Source organism: Corvus hawaiiensis, chromosome 6 (genome assembly GCF_020740725.1).
Source record: "Corvus hawaiiensis isolate bCorHaw1 chromosome 6, bCorHaw1.pri.cur, whole genome shotgun sequence".
NCBI classification, from domain to species: Eukaryota; Metazoa; Chordata; class Aves; order Passeriformes; family Corvidae; genus Corvus; species Corvus hawaiiensis.
Window position 1 is genome coordinate 11,449,558 of NC_063218.1, and position 17,763 is coordinate 11,467,320.

Consider the following 17,763-nt stretch of genomic DNA (forward strand, 5'->3'; position numbering starts at 1 on the left):
GCCTCATCACTTTAACTATTTTGCATGGTTTTACCATTTTTTCTGTTGTATAAAAATTATGCCCTTCCCTTTTCAATTTAATATGAAAGGGGGGGATGTGGTGGGCTATTTACCCACTGCTTTTCTTATTCCACATTGTTCCCCCCCTTTCCCCTGCCCCTAGCCCTGGCTACTCCCTACTGGTTCCTGTACCCCAACTCCACCCATGTACCGCCCCTGAGACCCTGAGAAAACCCCCCTGCTCTGTGACCAGGAGGTCTCTCAGCCTCAGGAAACCACCTGGATGCAATGCAACCATGAAAGTCCTCTGAGGCCTCTATGAGGGTCCCTCTTCTGCCTCTTTTGCTATCACTGTGTTGCAGAGCCCAGCTAGCCAGAGCAGGAGTTCAGGGCTGACCAAAAAGGACTACGGGAGGGCAGAATGGCTGCCCTGCCCTAAGCAGCTCTGCTGTGCTCTCCGGGAAAGCTGCAGCTTGCTAAACCAAACCTAGCACTGCAACACTTATATATAAAGGAAGACACACTCTATGTGAAAGGGAGGAAAACTACATTAAAACGGAGCCTCAATTCATATCTCATCTCTTGCCTTCATATAGCAGCAGCTACTACCCCTACAGTAAAGGAAAGCTGAAATATCCCCATATCCATCAAAATGAATGGCTGAAATTGAGATGAAATTATTTTCTGACCCCATACTCACAGACACTTACTTCCTGAAAAATGCAATTTTGATGCTGAATTCATTGTTCTATCTTACATAGCTACATAAATTATTAGTTGTCATAAATGATTAATTCATTTTGGAAGTTCACTGACCCAGTGACAGCTAGGAGCAGTTTGTTCCTCAGGTCCACTCTAGATAACACAAAAAAGTAACATTTATGACAATAAGATCTGAAAAAACTTTACCTACACATAGCATTATATGTGGTATTGGACACTTTGAAACAGAGGAGAAAAAAGCACATTATATAGTGTATTGCATTTTGAACATAGCTATATATGTCAAAGCTAATACCCATTTTCATCTCTGCTTTCTAAATGTGACCCTTTTGTTTTATTTATTGTTCATGTTTTAAACAGAAGATGGGAGGAAGAAAGAAAGAAAGAAAGAAAGAAAGAAAATAAAAAAATGTAATTTGCATTGTGAAAAGCCAATGGTATTTGATACTAGTTGATGCTACATAGATTTAGCTCATATTTCCACATTTTCTGTAGTATAGGTCTTATGAATCTTATTATATACAGTGCAAAAAAAAATCCAATATATTAAACAATGTCTTACATTTATATAAATCACTACAGCTTTGTACAGCATGTAGAGGACTAAGTATTAAATGTATTGGGAGGTTGGAATATGAGCCCTAAGGTCCCTTCCAACCCAAACCATTCTATGATGCTCTGATTCTATGTGCTATATTATACAGGTATTAACTGTCGTGTATGAGTAGCTTGGTATCTATTGATGAAAAGCTGCATCTCATGTATGCTCAATAATTTTATGTGGACATTGAACAGGGGAAGGGTTTTACTGGACCATTATTTGCAGTATTCTGTGCTGGGGATGAACTGCATCATGTAATCCCATTCCTAGCCTCAATGTCTTTCATCATTACTTTTTGCTCTTGCACTTCTTTCAGGAAGCTTGTTCAAGGCTTTATGCAACTGATTGTGAGGAAACTTGTTCTTTTTTTCTTTCTTAAATTAATTCAGGCCACTTTATTTCCCTCCCAACGTAACCCCGTAGTTAGTCCTCCAGTTCTTACCTTATGCTAACACAGTTCATAGAGAGCAGCCACATTTCATCTGTGCTCTCATTTTTGTCTCTCCTCTCAAAGTAGGCTCTCAGTTCCACACAAGGATGACTAGACCTTCCTTCCACCTGTTCTGGTCTGAGTTCATCTTTGCACACAACGTAACACAGAGCACTGTCTTCAGTTTGCTGTTTTCTTTTATAATGATATTAATACATCCCAATTTCTATTGGAAATACTTTGCTTTTGCTGTGGGCTAGTATCACATTGCGCTTTATCGTCACTCTGGTGACTCATTGTAATCTTGTGATTAAGTTCTGCGCCCAGGTCTTCTGCTGGATCTGTCATTTCCAGCTGACCAGAACCTTTTTTGTAATGGTGCTTATTAGTCACAGTACACTTAGTGAAGAAATATGTTGGCTATCGCATTCAGGAACAAGTAGGTCCTACCATATTTGGTAGCATGTTTTTCCAATATGTCTGGGAAATTTATGTGTCCACACAGTGATACAATTTCTGACAGCCATTTTCTTTCCAACAAAATATTAATGAGGTCCTCATCCAGGTTCAGATTTGATCTATGCGAGGCAATGGCAAACTTCTGACCCTAATTCATTTTAAAGCCCTTCATTCAAATTGATTTTGACCTTAAAAGCTATGGTTTTATCCATGTTAATACAGATTTTTATTTGCAGAAGTGGTCTTTATTAAACTATGGCAGTATTCTACTCCTGATTTTATTTCCAGCTTTCAGAAGATTATCATATATTTCAATATCCACTTTCCAATAATGAATGTTAGTCCACCAAGTCTTGTTATGGCTCTACTGTCTAATTTCATGTCCTCCCCTATTGGTTTCACTTCCTCTGGTTTGTAACCTTGCCACCTTTCATTGGTTTCCAAACAGCAAAGTTGTCTCTCTGTTACCTCACCCACTTCAACTCAATCCTTTATAATCCTTTCAGTAACTGAATTGTCTCCATGACTACTCTATATTCTCTGCTTACACTTTTCTCTTTGCTGCTTCTGCTGATGTTTTTTTCTTTTTGCTGAACTCTTTCAACTGTTTTTCTTTTGCCTGTGTAGCAAAGAGGGATTTGGAGACTGGAACATGACTTTTTCCAGTTTTCTTCCTTGGGTCTCTTAGTTTAAAGCTCTTCTGAATGGTGATGCTAGTTTGAATCTTACAAAATCAGTCACTCAGGAACTCTGGTAGAGGCTGTTTCACATGGGCATTTTCTCCAAATGCTTCCTTGTATATTTATTTTATTATATTACTTCATTTAAGGTATATGTTGGACCTGAATCATAGCATGATTGGGTTCTTTTTTCCCTGTGGCGAGAGGTTAGAATATTTGTAGAAATATTGTCAGTTGCCATAAAAGGATGTAAACAACTTCTTCCCTCCAGTTCAAGAAACAGCCCCTCTAGAGCATGTACAAAGTCAAGAATCTTGATTTGGCAGCAGAGTTATTCAATGTAAATCTCGTGTAAGCCACAAAGCCATTTTGGCTGCCACTTCTCAGAAAGCTGCTTGTGCATGTAGAGTACACACTGGCAAATCTTCTCCTTCCCATCATCCTGATCCAAAGAAATGTCCCTATGGAAATACTTCTAGAGAGACACACAATCTTCAATTGGCAATCCTTTTTCCTTTGGATGCCTAGCTTTTTACCAAGAAAGGCCATTTCTTGATTAATCTGAATGCACTATGTATTTGTCATATTTCTGATTTCTTCAGATGCCTCTGACTGCTCATTCCAGCTGACTGGACAGCTGGCTTATTCTGAACAGAGCCAGGTAATGCTTCTCTGTGGAGCAGATGTCATTGAACACAATCAGTGCATTCCACTAAGTCTGCCAGATGTCTTCTGACTTAGTCAACAATTTTCTTTTTCTTTTAAGGGTCTTGGGAGGGTATGGGTCCACCAATGTAAGAATACAGTTGAAAAAAAGATTACAGTCATGTTGAGTGTCCTCCCCTAAATCCAGTCAAGTCTCCAGACAACTCTACAGTCACGACTATCTGGAATATTTGGTTGTCAGCCATCTTAGTTAATTAGTTGCAAGGAGCATTACTGGCTCCAATAGATGTTATATCTCTTCCAATGTTAGTAGTGGATCATCCACTTTTAGAAGAATTCTTCAATGGATGATTCTGGCACTTTCTCATCACTTTTGACCCTCTATCTTTAATGATTGATTTGTTCATACAAAAACTTGTGCTTACATTTGAAAGTGCAACTATTATCACTAAACACAGAGATTAGATTTCCTTATGTGCAAATTGCCAGAGCAGGTCCAAGCTGAGAGTTTATATTGTGGATGAAATTTGCACAGATGTTCACTTCTTATGTATTTGAAACTTTTGGCATCCAGAACACTGGAGAGTGAAAAATTCCCCTTGTACTTCTTTCTGGGGGGGGGGGGGGGGGGGGGGGAAGAACAAAAAAAGAAAAAAAGTGGGGTCTGAACATTTTCCACTGGTTTGTTTTCTGTCTTTGTTCCCATCTACTTATGCTCCAGCATTTTCATGTGGCACTGTGGCAAATACAGGTGTATAATTCATGCTGATTCTTTTGTCTGCTTGAAAAAGGCTTTTGTCTTTGGAAAATTTGACCCTATCTATTCATGGACATTTTTGACAACTCTGTGTATTTTTTCTTCTGTTTCAGTAACCTCTTGGTTGGCCAAAGGGACACTGTGTTGACACTACCTTGGCCAAAAAAACTCCTGGAGTTTCAATTGGCAGGGTTATTTTCCAATTTCTTCCCTTGATTACTGGGACATGCAGCTAACTTTATGCAGCTTCTTTGTTTCAGCCAAAAGACAGGAACATTTTGTGGAGAGAGAAAAGTGTGCACTCTTTACATTCTGTTTATTTTATATTTGAGGAGTCCTTGAGGGAGGATGTTTTACATCACTTCATAGTTTTAATAAGGAAGCTGTCAGATTTTATTTAACTGGGCATTATTAAGTGAAAGGATACAAATACTTCAAACATCTTTATACATATTTTCCAGAAACTTGCTTCACCACATCAGCTTTTCAGAATCTGAAATGTAACACACTTTAATTACACATAATGTGATCATAATGTGATGTAATGAAGAGCTTGTTAGTCTTCAGCACAAGTAAATAAAAGAAAGCAACTCAAAACCTTGAATTTAATTTGTGTATTTTTCACTTGCATGTTTTTCTGTGCATGTCTTAACATCTGTTGCATGTTCCTCTCTTGCCTACTCCTATTTTTTTTTTTCGGTGGTGCTTTTCCTGATGTACTCTGTGAGCTTGGAAATAAATAGGTAGAGGGGAGAGGGGGTAAACTGGGAAAAAAGAGTTCCTGTATTGTATTTACCACTTGCAAAAGTGCAGACTGGCCCCTTTCTGATACAGTATTTTAATTTATTTATAGTCTGCTTTCATAGTAATTTTTCTTAATTGCTTATTCTCTCCAGCTGAAACACTGAAGGCAACAACTTCAGAGCTCAGAGAAATCACTTGGCACTAAGAAATGACCAATCAGAACAAGGACAGCAAAACTTTCCTGGGGCAGATCCATTGCCATAACAATGAACTTAGGCTGATTAGACTTCTGTTTTTTTTCTTGTGTATACATTTTTGCAATGATATCTGCATCTATATTTCATTAAAAGCTCAACACCCCCATCCTTGTCTTGTTTCTCATACCTTCTAAAAGATTTGCTTTCTTCACATACTGGTCTCTAAATCTTGTAAAAATTGTCTCAGCATGACATAAATCTCACACATATAAAGTGTTCCTGTTAATGTTCAAAAAATGAAGTGCAGTTAAACAAGTCAAAGGTGGTTATCTAGCTACTTGCAGAATAATTAATAAACGACACTACTTTGATATAAGAAGTTTGTTTTACCTGAATAAACTACACTACTTTGATATAAGAAGTTTATTTTACCTACAAGAAGGGTAATTTGAATGTTAGCTAAACTCTAGGATTGCTGAAGACCATTCATTCTCATTCATAAAAATATACCTTTCATTTGAATGAAAGCAGCTGAAATTATTGACAGTAGATTCCTTTTAAGGTCAAAATGATGTATCTTTCTCCTCTCCTAGTTTTTAATGATGTCTGGGATTTCAAAAGAACCTATGGGATTTAGCAACAATTTCCCTTTAAAGGCCACTTGGATTTGGAAGTCTAACTCTTCTAGGTTCTTTCAAAAATACAAGCTGTTATTAATAAACTATCATCCAATGCCTGTAACATTACATCAGACTTCAGCTTTTTTTAAGTCCAGGAGACCATATGGGTAGTTTATTCTCAACCACTTCTAGGAACTTCTAGCTATCTTACCAAATATTTAAGAAAATTTGTTTAGGGGTGAGAGATCACTGGTAATTTGGCATCCGCTCTAGGAATTAATGCAAAGAGGGGGCACTCATTATTTACTGACCTGCTTTATTGAACTACAAAGCACTGCAATAATAATCTGATTTAACTGTGAAGGTGTTCTTATAAAGAGAGATTACATTGATTTTAATACATCTAGTTCCTCATAGCTAAATGATTTGAAAGAAGACCTACATCATAAGTAAACGGGTGTAATTTTATAATATTTTCCATAAGTAACTAGGAAATCATGATAGCTTTTGGAGATATTCAAACTCATCTTCCTAATGCTAATGTGCTAATATGAAATGTGCTAATATGAAAACCTTATGAAATCCTTTTTTACACCCCTCATATCACTTTTCTGTGGGAAACTGCTTTTACCAGGATGTGTCTAGATTTATTGTGGAGAAAAAGTGAAAGTGTTTCAAAGAAATCTGTTAAATGATTTTGCAGTTAAAACATGATTGACACAGTTTCAGGACTAATACTTCAAGTGTATGCTTTACACTTCAGAGAGATGATTCTTGAAATACTAACCTTTCAATTAAAGAGAAAAAAATCCTCACATTATTAGATTTCTTAGGTTAGGTCTCATGGACAGCAGTTGTGAATTCAGTGTCTTCTCCTGTATGATATTGCTGTGATTGAGGCAATCATATTGTTGAGACAGGTCCTGCAAATGTTTCCTCACTCTGATTGCTACCAAATCCTAGCTGCCTGCTGCCTCCTAGAATAAACATATGGTAGGAAAGCTGCTGGTGGAAATTTTGTTTTATATTCAGTGTAACAGGGTAACAATGGTAACAGTTGCCACTGTTCAAAGGGAAATGACTGATTCAAAACAAAACCTTAACCTGGCAACCTGTGAGAGCGAGACAAGCAGTGATGCCAGTCAAAACAGCAAAGGCTGTACTGTTCCTCCTCCCTCGGTCTTTCTCCTACTATGAAAGGCTGTATTATGTTTACAGTGTTTATTTTATCTCTGAACCTTTTGCTGATGCAGTTCTCCAGTGCTTTTTTATAGTCAGTTCCTGCTCTTAGGTGGAATACTTGAAGAAATTGTCAGTCTGTTCTGTCTGTTGCTGTTGTGCCTGTGTTGCACTTCAGTGCCTGAAGTTTTACTGTGTGTTACACAAAGCTTCTGCCTTGAGTGGAACTGGAGAAGCTGCTCCAAGAGAGGGGTAGGATGTAGCTGTACCATGTTGGGAATAGGTAAGACAGCCAACAGCTGCAGGTAAGCTCAGGCAAGGCATCCTACAATGTCTGGCAGCATCTGGTGAGGCATCTGACAAAACTCCTCTCATTCCCTATAACGTGCTGGGTCAAATGTGGGTGGAAGGAGGTTTTGGTTGGGTCAGGGTGGGACTGCACACCAGGCAGATGAGTTCTTGAGTAAGACTGTTATGTTCCAGCAGTTTGGGCCCACAGATCCTGCACTGTGGCAGAGAGAGAAGGAGCCAGGTGGCACCCTGGGGCACCCCAGGTTTGAGGCAGAGAAGCAGCTGACCAATACCATACTCTGCAGCCTAAGCACAGAGCAGCAACATGAAAATTAATGTTATTGATACCTCTTGTGGAGAATGTAAGTCACCTTATGATGATACTACTTTCTGTGCATAGTTTGGATAATGCCTTTACTTCCAAGGAGATCCTGAAGTGGAGCAGTCAGCTGCTGTCACCTGAATAGCATCCTGCACTGCAGTGTGCTCCTTGTAACACACTTCAGCAGTGACTATAGCCCACAGCAGATTAAAGAGATGAGCATAAGTCAAATTGTCAGTCATTATCTCTTTGAAAACAAGGTCTTCTGTTGCAATCACTAGATTTTGCTTAGCAGGCTGTAGCTTCTTGAGAGCTTAACGGGGCTGCTTAGGGCAGTTCGATCCTGGCCGCCCTCCCGTAGTCCATTTCAGACGGCCCCATGATCTTGCTCCAGCAGCTAGCAGCACTACAACCAGTGATGGCAAACGAGGCAAGAAGGGTCTCCCACGAGGGCTTGAGAGGATTTTAATCACATCTTGTCCCCATGATCCCCAGATGTAGAGAGACCTCATGATCCGGGCTTGGGGGGGTTTGCCAGGGGCTCAGGAGCAGTCCCTGGGTGGGGTTGGGGTACAGGAACCAATAGGGAGAGCCTGAGGGAGTGGTCAAGGCTAAGGGCAGGGGAGAGCAGGAGGGGGAACATGGCACCACAAAAGCAGTGGGTTAACTACCATAGTCTTCCATGTTGGTAAGGGCACTAAACACATGAATTACCCAAAAAAGAATCACAGATACTATCTGCATTCATTGGAGCCAATAGTTCCCAAATAACCTTCTTAAGCCAGGAAGAAATTTAGCCAAAATGCACCCAAAGACCTGACCTTTGCCCAGCACCTCCCATACCTTGGTGAGTGACTTTGGCCAGGAATGAAGCAGAGAAACATTGGCATTTCCTCTGTCAAAATATTATTCTGCCCCCATGGATGTAGACAGTCTTTTCAAAATACATTCATTTTTATCTGCAAAACAACAAGAAAATTTTCTCGCAAGAGGAAACTTTAAAATCAGCTACTCAGAGAAACAGCTTATTTGAACCAGACTATTTGCAAATCCAAACAAATATGCTTGGCCAGAATATCAAGACGGAGGAAAATACATATTTCTTCTGCAACTGCAGGTTTATAGATTTAATACCCTTATGCCTCATATGGTGAGTTTTGGAGTTTCTTTTGCTGTAACTGTTATCTTCTTGTCCAGTGCATTTGCTTGCTAGGGACTGACCATAAACTTGGATGGTCTGTGTAATGAAAGGGCAGGAAGAAGATGCTAGATGTAACCATAACTGTATCAGAGAGGAAGAGATATTTAAAAAGTTAGTATGGTACCTCCCCAAAGTACAAGCACAGCTTCATGTGAAACTCACTTTGTTAAGATGGCAGGGAATCAACCACTGGTGCAAGGCTACTGTTCCAAGTTATCCACAGCTGTCTTTTGATAAAAAATATTTCCCACTTTTCATTTCATAGACAAAAGACAGGGTCTGATGCCACCTGATAAGACCAAGGAAAACTTCAAGCCGTTGCTTGTACCAATTTTAACCAGGAAAGGAGTTGGTAATGAGTATTTGATGCAGCAGACTGAGACTGAGTGAAAGAGGCTATTTGCTGGAGAGCCAGCATCTCCCTCCTCCTATTCTGATTGCAGTCATTTTCCTTAATCCATTTTCAGCTGAAAATTTTGCTTTGGAGCGAAGTAATGCTGTGGTTACTTTCCTGACCAGCCTTCTTGTACCCACACTAAGAGGGCCTGTCTCTCTGCTATAAAGACTTTTCCTAACATCTAATCTAAGTCTTCATTCACATGTGAAGCTAATTACTTCTTGCCATCCTTTGATGGAAACAGGATATGTGATGACTTTAAAATTTTTAAAGTCAACATTGGCTGATGTTTATAATTCTGTCTTCAGTCTTCTGTTTTTTCCTGATTGGTCACATTTTATAAATTTCCCCTTGTTCTTTGTTCTCCTCAGGACTCTTTCCAGTTTACCACATCTTTCTTAAAATTGAGAGACCAAAATAGATGTAGCAGAGGCTTTACCAGTCATTAGTAGAGTGGATAATTTCCTCCCATGTTTTATGTAGAGCTTTATTTTTAATAAACACAGAATTATATTATTCTGTTTTGAAACGTTCGTCTACAGTTGACTCATATTCAGTCTGTGATCCAACTTACCCAGTTCTTTCTTTTCCAGCCTCCCCTTTTTGATATTATATATTTGAGATTTTCTTTTAATGCAGAACTTTGAACTTTATAAAATTTCATCTAAGTGATTTCATTCCCCTCTCCCCACCAATTTATCACACTTACTTTGGATCTTCTCTTTCAAATTGCTTTCAGTCTCTTCCACTTCTGTCTTTGCCCAAGTTTTGGGACTATTTCCTGTTCCACCAAGTTATTAATGACTTCAACTGTTCTGAGACCTTCTCAAGCATAACCTAGTTTGAAAATGAGCCATTGGCAGTCACTTTTTTCCACACAGTTGTATACTTATAGAAATAATATCTAGATAATATTCCACTAGTTCTCTTAGTGAAAAAGTTGTTTTAAAGAGAATATCTGTAATTTTTATATTTATTTCCCTAAATTTATCCTTTTTTTTTTTCTTGAGTATAATTATTCTAAAATGATAAAAATTGTTCTGTGCATTTCACTCATTCTGTTTCTAAGCATCCTAAGCTTCCTGGATCAAATTCTTCAGCTGGTGGTTAATTGAGTTCAGCTATAACACAATTCCTTATCTGGTGAATAAGACTCCAGGTTGGTGTTTGTTCTTTACACATTGACAAGCCAAGGGAACAAAATGTACAAAATGAAGTGTGTTGCTTCTAAAAGTATATGCCTGCCTGTCACATTATCCTTCCTGTGCTCTTTCAGTTAGGACTATACAATTTTGTCTGGTTTACAATATTTTTTTTAAAATTGCATTTCCTTCATCTGATGTTTTTTGCTGCTTACTTTCTTTTCCTTCAAGCCTAGCATTTCAACAACTTCTTTTTTAAATGGCCACTGCAGATTGAAATGTTTAGATTTTCATACTTATCAAAATAGCCTCTGGATTTTCCTTAAAAAAGGGAAATATTTTAAGGTGGGCTTAAAATATTTCATTTTTTTTATTATTATCTATTTTATTTGTCTATTTACTTATTTATTTATATGAGTCAGCCAGGATAAAATGGAGCCCATATTTTATTTCTCCCGTAGCATCAATAAAGTTTCAGATTTTAGTAAAGTTCCACAAATAAAGTGCAATATTAAAATATGTTTATTAAAAAGGATTATATCTATTAATATTTTTAACAAATATTACTTTCCCTGGCTCCACTAAAGCTTCTGTATAAAGAATAGTGCTGGAGGATTTTTGAGTTATGTAGACAGATATATCTAGTAATTTTTGTGGTGATTTTGTAGAGCAAGGCTTTACTGTAAGGGTTTGAATAACAGGATATGACTTTTAATATAAATACAATAATGCACAGATAATGTGATGCGTAGTCTTTTTTCAGCTCCTAATTTTAATGAAGCTTTTCTGAGGCATTGAAAAATACTTCCACAGTGGTTGCATTATTAACTCAGTGCAAATACACTTGGACATTAGACAATGCTCTCTGTTGGGTAATTTTTTTCAATATTATGTCTTCTTCAAATAAGATTTAACGAGAACCTTTGCACTACAGTGAGAATAAAGCCAGTGTCTAGAATGTGGTCTATTTTTTGTTAAACACTGGCTCTTAAGAAATGCTGTCTTTTATTAATGATAATAGCCTTCCTCAGGGGTCAATACTGGCACTAGTGCTCTCTGACATCTTTGTTGGTGACATGGACAGTGGGACTGAGGGCATTCTCCGCAAGTTTGAAGATGACATGAAGCTGTTTGGTGCAGCCGACATATTGGAGGGACGGGTTTCATCTCTCGTGTGAAGACAGGCTGAGAAAGTTGGGGGTGTTCAGCTTGGAGTAGAGAAGGCTCCAGGGGGAACTTGTTGCACCTTCCAGTAGCTAAAGGGGCTATAAGAGAACTGAAGGGGGACTTTTTACAATGGCATGGAGTGATAGGACAATGGGGAATGACGTCAAACCTGCTAAAGGGAGTAGATATTAGATGTTTAGATTAGGTATTAAGAAGAAATTCTTTACTGTGAGGGTGGTGAGGCACTGGCACAGGTTACCCAGAGAAGTTGTGGCTGCCCCATCCCCAGTAGTGTTGAAGCCCAGGCTGGATGGGGCTTTGAGCAACCTGGTCTAGTGGAAGGTGTCCCCTGCCCATGGCAGGGGAGTTGGAATTAGGTGATCTCTGAGGTCCCTTCTAATCCAAACCATTCTGTGATTATATGATTTTATGATATGAGATAAAAGTCAGTCAGTTAGTTGAAAGTAACCTGTTGTAGCAGACACTAAAAATCGTGAATCAGATTAGTCTCAGTATCAGTATGTTTGTCCCAAAAATATACTATTATTTAATTTTAATTGCATTCTGGTTTCTAATTTTTTAAAACACATTTTCTTAGTTTTGTAAAGCTTTGTTCTCAGTTGTGAAAACTTGAGATTTATTATTTCATTTGAAATGAAATTTCCTATTATTTAGGATTCTTAAGACCTGGAGATTGAAGGAAAAAATGAAATATTTGTAAATCCTTCAATGGTCATAATAATTTCTTCAATTATTTTCTTATTTTCAAGCTCCTGGTAGGAATACTTGTATTTTCTGAAATTAATACCTGTTTGGTCTTTGTGTTTTACTTTTGTGTGTGCAACTTAGTTTGTATTTGATTCTGAACAGTCATTATATCTCTTGAGTATAAAAAAGTCTAGGCAAAATTAAATTAATCATGTTTATGAGTTATAACAAATAATGCACAAATAAGAAGGGATAAGTGCTCACTCTAGTTTAAAATATCATAGATCTTTAATATTGACTCATGGTTTGAAAAATTAATGTTGTTTCCGTATTCACTATTTATTGAGTTGATTGAAATCTCTGTTTTCCAGCAAAATAGTGTTATGTAAGCTCTGTTATCTGTACTGATGAACCTGATTCACTAGGTGTACTTGAATGGGACAAAAGAATTTGAAGAGCTAATATTAGAAGTTTCTTTGTGTCATAGTTTCTAAAGTAACTGAGTCTCAGACTGCAATACAAATTAGAGACTCCTACTTTCTTGCAAAATTTCATATCAGTATTCAAAAATGTTGTGCCTATAATATTTATACTCTCTAATAACTATCTTTTGCTTCAATAATTTATTATACCCTTTTCTTTCTGGAACAGCCTAGTATTTCAGTGGTTTCATATAACTTATTTTTTAAGCAACCTAATTTGTTTTTATTTGAAGATTTGTTAGGTTAAGTGGTTTCTTCAGACTACATTTATTTTCTTTGATATGTGACATTATTTGAATGATAGCCTCTGTGTTGAAGTTCTATGTTTGACTAAGTGATTTTGCTGAAACTGTAAGCTAAGATCAGACAAGGTTTCTTCTCAAGCCATAATGCTTGTAATTGAGTCTGTTTGTGTGATATGATTGGCAGAACAGAATGACTAATCTTACAATGAATAATTTATTTGATAAATGTAGATTCTCACTTTACTTCACTACATTTTAAGAACAAAGCAGGTATTTTGAATTATTCATTATTCAGATTTAAAGATTTTTTATAATAAAAAAAAGATTGTTATTGATAATTTCCCTGGCAGTATTGATTCAGATAAATTTGAAACTCAAGTGTAACTCTAAGTGGTTAATTTCTGGTCCATGTTAAAGATAGCTTCTGCTACAAAATTGGATACACTTTTGAGTGCCTGGCACCATTGTTCATCATGAAGTTTTAAAATATGGTTTCTATGAATGCTTGTGCATCAGTTCAGAGGCTCACTTATATATAGTATTTGTACCATATGATTGCTTGAGCATTTGTGGAAAGCACATATAAATGATATTTGAGCATATTCAAGGTGTATTTGCTTATAAATAAATGGGAAGGGAAACAAACTATTAATTTTACATTATTTTGGCTGAGCTTATAAATTATGTAATTTGTAGCTTCATTCTGTTCCAATTCAGATCTGCTTGCTTCTGTGGAGGAAGGCTTTGCACCAAGTGCAGAACTGGGTGACAATGTGGAAAGATCTGCTGCAGCTTTCTGCTCTTCCAGCTGAACCTTTCTGCTCTGGTTCTTCTCCCAAGTCTGCCTGCTTTGTGCTGCATCAGTGGAAAACTGAAAGTCTGAGAGTTATTCTGTGTGAGGCATCCCTGTGAAAGGTCTGTGCTTCTCCTTACATGGTCTACAGCTTAAGAAGATTAATCAAAAATCTCACTGTCCTTGAAATTGGGCAGCAATTTACTGGAAGTGCTAGGATTTGTCTCCCAGGATGACAAATAAAAATTACATCTGTGCTTCCATCTTTTCCCTGTAGTTTACCAGAAGAAGGTGTGAAGATTTAAGGTCATGACAAAATCTTCCAGGAAGACAATGGGGTGTGAATTTTTGGCCTCAGGAATTTGTTTGCTGTAATTAGATTACTGGGAGAGATTTTTGCTCCTGCAGTGCTTGTTTTCTGAAAGGAACTCTGCATATAGCAGATAAAAACAAATGTTCTTAAAATAGGAATTGCTATCTGGAAAAGTTAAAAATGCAATTCAGTCTTCAGATATTCAAATGCAGGCCAAATGAGAAGCTATTTAGAGTTTTGTGGACAGAATAGAATAAGTGCAGGGTCTCTAAAATGTTATGCTAGAAATAATATTCCTGAAGAAAAGAAGAATTGATTTCCATCTAAACACACAATATATGCTGAAAATTTTTTAGCATTTGTGAGAACATCAGGACTACTTCCAACAAAAAACTTAATGTAAATTTTTAGCTCAACTTAGGTTTATTTAGTTTGAGACAGAAATACTGATGCCCAGTGAAAACTTCAATGCTAATAAGGATAAATAATCAAACATATTTCATGGTAAATATTTTAAGAATTTTACCTGTATTCTTCAGACCCAACCTATACTCTCAGTATTGTTAGTATCCTGATGAAAATGTGTTTTCAATCTCTGGCATTCCAAGTTTGTAAGTAAATAATTCTGTCCTTGAACCAGAGCGCAGATTAATTACTAGCTGGACATTTTTTCCTCTTGACCAGAGAATGTGAAAGTTTTTAACAAAGGGAATATTCATTAATCTTGTGACATGTTATTTTTGGAAGACAGATATGTATTTCTGAGGGGAAAAAAACACTTACAAGGTTTAAACAAAGGGCCAAATTTTCTGTATACTTGTATATCCCATGTTTCCCAAAAAAGATGATATAATAGCTGTGTGTCCTTGTACTGTCAAGTGCAATGTCTGGCTACTATGACGCAGAATATTTATTTTGAGGCATTAAAGGATTAAATATGTATTATCAGGCCAAATCAGACAGTCCTGTTTTAAAAAGACGCTTGAAAAAATCAATTGCTAACAGTATGAAGAAAATGATTTAAAGAATGACAATGAAAATATGTAATAAAGTAGACAGACATACATCATTGATGGGCTGTGTAAGTAAAATCAGTGGCTTCTCTACCAGGAAGTTTCATCAGTTTAGGAGGTGGATGGATAAAACCAGGTATATATATGGTATATATATACATATTTTTTTTTTTTTTTTACTTAGTCATGTTACTTCAGCATTAGGAGGAGCAGTATCAGTGCAGCTCTGGCTTACTTGCATCATGAGGAATGTTGCTCCAGAATGTTGCCGTCCCTGGGTCCTCTTTAACTTGCTTTATTTTTTTAATTCATAGAAGGTATTATGGCCTGTGTGTATTATACGTGTGTTCCTTTGATCCATAGAGTATCTGAATCTGTTACAGGTTGTAGGTGGCAAGTTTGGATCAAAACCTTTGATTTAAGAGCACTGCCTTGGTTGTAGGAATCCTTGGAGCAGTTTCTCTTATCAACAAATGCTGTGAACATTCCACAAATACTAAGGAACTTTTGAGTTGTAGACTAAAGATCTGAATTTTTCCACTGTTCATTTTTCAGTGGGGTAAAATTAGATAATTTTCCTGAGTAATGGCAAACCCCAACTTTCACTTGAATTTAAAGGGCAGAAATTCCTTCTGACACAGAATACTTAGAAATATGCAAAATCTTTCTTGAACAGCTCTAAAGCTGGTACTTTGGATCAGATGAATTCTAAAACATCACAGGTTGGAGAAATCTAAAAAAAAAAAAAAGAAAGAAATTTTTGGGACTACTAAAGACTCTAGATCCTAAAAGCTAAAGCCATGAGAAAGGAAAAACATCACAGTAGCAAAGAATAGGAACAAAGGGCTACTTAATAAAGTAAGATGTAATGAATGAGTTTCCACTGATTTATGTCCACTAGAAGGGCTGTGCTTGACGCACCTTAGACAACAGCGTTTGCCATAGAAGTATTTTTGTGCATGGTTGTGTACACAGTACAATAAATACTCGGTCATTACGACTAGAGCTAAGAGCAGAGTTCAGGGCCATGGGTGATAGGAGAATAGCGTGAGGGCAGGAGTGTTTGTGGACACCACCAAGTACTTTCAATAACCAAGCCCACAAACCTGTATCCTTAGCAGTTGCTGTCAGGTAATGCTGAGCTATTGGGAGTAAATGCTTGAAATGAATTTCTTGCTGCCATCTTGTGTCTAAAGGCTAAATGGCAAGGAAATTTCTGGAGTTCCAAGTACTGATTTTACATCCAACATCAGATTGTTCTTATTTCTCTTGACACCAAAACATAGACAGAAGCTTGTCCTAATATGAAAGTTTTCAAAGTTTGCCCTTAGGAAGAATGGGAAAGTGCAATTTAGTTTGTGCAAGAGATTCTGTGAAGTTTTGGTGAGAAATACTTAGTAGAGTGGCAGCTCAGAGGTTAAAATTTGCTTTCCCCAAGAGTATTCCCAGCAGAATATGAAGTGCCAGAAGAAATGATTAATAATATTACTTCCATGATGGACAGGGTGGAGCCTGTTTGCAATACTGGTCTCCCTATTAATTTTCTTCATGACCCCATACATGGTACACCTTCTAGCAGTGGTGTGCTGTGCTCTGGAAAGACCCCAAAGAGCTGTTACCCTGTTATATATAAAATCTAATAGAGCAACTTTGTAGCCTACAATAGGGTGCTTTTCTAGAGTACCCACAAAACTTCGATGAAGGTGACATTACCTATTACATAATTTTTTATTAATTCCTCTCACGGTTCTTTCTTCATTCCAGCTATACTTGCTCATGAACCTTTGCTTCCCTGTGTTCCCTTTCTTATATCCTGCGAGTCCCAGCCAAACTTTAACTCTTTCCCTTCTCAGCTGAGCTGGAGCTTTTGGCTGATGTGAAGAGCTGTTACTCTGTGCTTCTTTACAGGGAAGCAGTGCCATTTCCGTTCGTTTGGTAGAAGGCCAGCAGTGAGAGACAAGCAGAAGCTGACTGTGTCTGTGGCAGTTTTGGAGGTAGGAGTGCTTGTAGTAACTGTTGACTGTGATGATGATGATGATGAACCCACCCCATACAGCTGCTCACTGCAACAGCTTTATTGCAAACATCTGAGGAGACTGTGACCATATTTACCATGTAATGAATGAAGACAGTGGTAGCAAGAAATTATTGAAGACAATGCAAAATGAGTGCACCTGAGTCAGTGGGTTGGTGGGAAGACATTTCCAAAGCAGAGGAAAAGGATGATCTTGCATTGAGAACAAACATCCTCTGTATTCCTTGGTCCATGCTAAACTCATCCAGTTCTTTAGCAAATGCTTAACTTTCTTTCCAAGCTGTACCCAACCCATCATGAGTTTGTTTTCCAAAAATGTATGACCATGCTTTTTTGGGTAATTTTTTGAAGATCCATATTTACCAGGCTGTCTGCACACCCAAGCATCCTCAGTCCTTATCCAATAGAATTAGTGCAGCATAAGAAATTGGTCCACCTCTTTCTATTCCCTGTCAAACAAGTAAACATCTTGGGGTTTCTTGGCGTAAAAAAAGTTTGATGATATTAAAAGTAAAGACAGTCAATGAAACGTAAAGGTTTTGCCTTAAATCAGTGATGACTGAGGTCTGTTGACTTTAATGAATTTCTGTCTGCATAG

At 37.5% G+C, this 17,763-nt stretch overlaps 1 long non-coding RNA gene across 1 annotated transcript in view; it reads left to right on the top strand.

Moving 5' to 3' along the window:
* The window catches only part of LOC125328037, a 270,003-nt gene that overhangs the window by 122,350 nt on the left and 129,890 nt on the right, over window positions 1-17,763 (top strand). The window contains exons 8-9 of the long non-coding RNA XR_007204508.1: window positions 13,729-13,926; window positions 17,039-17,124. This is a non-coding gene — a long non-coding RNA (uncharacterized LOC125328037). The remainder of the gene's footprint in view (window positions 1-13,728; window positions 13,927-17,038; window positions 17,125-17,763) is intronic.